The following is a 3,313-nucleotide window of genomic DNA, read 5'->3' as shown; positions in this document are numbered from 1 at the left end:
ATGAATAATTAGCCCCTCTTTATTTGTGTCACGCTGTCAGGTTGGGGTTTTTTTGTGCAGTCTTTGTAACAGCCCCTGATAACTCCAATCCTGCTCTCTAAGCAAGCCTATGCTCACAGATGCTTCATTTTTGTAATAGTCTTCTCCTTCCACAGTGAAAAACTAAAGCTTCTCTGGTAACACTGTGTGCACAACCATGTGCTAATCCCAAGGGTGCTCCTGTTTCCAATAGGGCATTTTCTTGCAAATGTGAGGGCTGCAGCACCTGCTAAGCTCATGACTCAGCTCCATGACCAATTCATGGTCTTAGAGCTGTTGTGGATAGCATCATTAGTGCTCATTAGTGGATGAGCTGCAGTGGCTTTTCTGAGTGACAGATAAAGGCAGATGGCACATGTCTTGGGGTGTCAGGCTTACAGGCAGTCTCTCATCCTCTTCAGGGCTGAGAAGGGGCCAGCTCCACTCATTTACCCTTTGGATTGGTGGCTTTGAACTGTATAGACCTTAGAAGTAGCTCTTCTTCATCTACTAGATGTGATGGTCTTGATTTTGATTTGGGCAGCTGGTAGTCTGAAAAGTGAGTTTTCTTTTCTACTCATAGGACAGAAATCAGTCGCTTTCCATCACTCTCGTACTCACCAATGGCTCATGTTGGAGTGTTGCATGGCAGGTTACCCTTGGGCTTGCTGAGTGTTTCTGGAGTCACTGGCATCCCTTTTCCTAACTCTTGCATCCTCAGCAGAGTGTGATGGGCACGCCTAAGCCTGATCTGCTTTTTGAGATCCCCTCAAAAAACTTAAACTTTCCCAAATAAAAGCCTCCCAAAAGAGGCATCTTCAAATGGCTAGCAGCTCCTTATAAATGCTGAGGAATTGCACAAAGATGCAGACAGTGGCCCCTGAGCACAATAATTTTCCTCTTTCCTGAGGTATAGGCATACTTCTGGGCATTTTTTTCCAACAGTGCTTTAGCATGAGCAAGCGAGTCTGCCAAATGGGCTGTCAGTACAGTAGCATATATGTAAATACAGGCAGTGAAATTCTGTACTTTTAAAAACCACAGCCATGCCTATCCCTCCAAAGAAGCAACGCTCCTCACTCTGTTTCCTTCCTGTAGTTTTTGATGGCTTTCAAACTGGCTCTTCATGTGTCTCTCTGCTTTTAGTCTGTGTCCATCTCAAGCACATGACCATGCCACGTTGGGTGACCATGGCTTTCCATATGTCCTAGCTGGAAAGCTTAAGGTAGGGTTGGGGTTTTTTTGCAGTTTTTGTTCCGAGACATTTGCACAGCTGTACAGCAGATGGTGCTCTGCTTCCCTTTCTTCTCACACAGGCTACTGTCATGAGCTGAACTTTTCAAACCAAGTCCGGGGATTATTAATAATCTTTTCTGCACTGGCTGAGCAATTGGAGCTACATATTTTCAGAGGTGGTTTACCTAGCCATGCACTGATTTCCTTTTAAGGAGCAAGAAAGCATAAAGCCTGTCTGTGGGTTAATTTACAACACTAATCTATCTTTCCTGTGCAGTTAGTGCAGAACACTGACTTACATTTATTAAGGGATTCTTTTCATGTGTGCAAAGCCAGTAGTTGTTTCAAATGGGTAATTCTTTACTAAAATGAATGAATTGCAAAAGAAAATGCGGGTTGCGTTTAAGCAATGAACTCACTGAAACTATCAGAACCTCTAAATCAAGGAAGGTTTCACAACTTAATTAACCAAAATGTTTATCCAGCTACCTGAAGCTCGATGAAATAAAAAAAAGTATTCTCTGGTTTTATGCTGAATAGTTGAATGCCCGCTTTTGCTCTTTCGGCAGAGTAAATGCTATTTTCTGACACTTAGCACAGTTAGCGCAGGCTTTTAGGGGCTTGTTTCACAAGTGATACCTCTTAGACAACTGGAAGTGGTGTTGAAAAAGTCAAATCCATTTCAAGGATTTGGTGAGAAACAGTGCTGTAAGCTTTGAAATATTGCAGACTGCAGTAATACCATAGTAATCTTCAACAGTATTAACAGCTTAAACAGGCAAGCCTATATAAATTGGCTTAAAACCAATCAGGTAGGAGAACTTCACTAATTCAAACTAATAACTCTGTGGGCTATATTGTGGATTATCAGACGTTGCAAATTAGGAAGTAAAAGCATGATGCAAAGCTCATGAAAATCAAAGTAAAGACTTCCATTGACGTTACTGTGCTTGCATTATCCCCTTACACGGATTTCCATAACAAAGATACTAAGGATACTGAACCACAATAGGTAACTTACTTATTTTGACAATTTTGCTCTATTTGCTGTCATTTATGATACTGCCTATTTCACTCTGTGGCATTGTACCTGATAAAAATGTATTGCTACTTATGTGATAGTAGATCTAAGAACATCAATCATTGATCTTCACCTGTAGATGCTGTACAAACACAAACCAAAAGGGCAGTCCCTGACCTCTGTACTCAGCATTTTGCCAATGTGAGGCCATCTTAGGAACAGTCTGTCAATAGTACATTTTTCTCTGAAGTTCTGTGAGTCTATGTACACTATTTCAGATAGATACCTCCACATTTGTAATTCAAACTGAAAAAAACCCCTACTAAATTAATTAATGGTCATCTTCATTCAGGATCATGGAGTCAGTCTACCTATGAAAAGATAAAGAAAAACTCTATTTAAAAAATTGATATCTTCTCTTTAGCAGAATACATATATCTTCTAAATAGATCCAAAGTAACTATTCCCCATATAAAGTTTTATTTGCTAAAAATATATGGATGATTTGTTGGGGTTTTTTTGTGTTTGGTTTTTTGTTTGTTTTGGTTTTTTGGATTTTTTTGTTTTCTGGGTTTTTTTTGTTTTTTCTTTTAAGGTGGGAGGAAGGGTGATATGAAGAACATCAGTGAGAAAGGGATCAAAATCTACTTTAGTCTTTTCAAGACTAATAAAATAAATAAGGAGTTTATATTTCTGTCTTGGAAAACATTATCCCCAAGCTATTACCTAAGCAGTGTATCTTCATATCGGTGGAAAGTGTAATATTAAATATATGTATTGCACGATGCATTTTATCCCTAAATTACAGCTACAAGAAGCTAATAATATAGGACAAGAAAAAAGGGGGTGATACATTTATTCCCTATTTTCACATGGTTTAATGTGTGGACTCACAGTGATGAGGTGCCATGTTATACCAGTGTATAATTTCCAGGCTCTGGGGAGTCTGGACAGCTGACTTAGGCAGCTCAAGGTAAGATCAATCTGGATTGGCAACAGAGGTAACATGGGGGCAGTCAACATGGCTTCACCAAGGGG

Source organism: Mesitornis unicolor, unplaced genomic scaffold (genome assembly GCF_000695765.1).
Source record: "Mesitornis unicolor isolate BGI_N332 unplaced genomic scaffold, ASM69576v1 scaffold32730, whole genome shotgun sequence".
Lineage (NCBI taxonomy): Eukaryota > Metazoa > Chordata > Aves > Mesitornithiformes > Mesitornithidae > Mesitornis > Mesitornis unicolor.
This window is presented reverse-complemented; position numbering follows the sequence as displayed.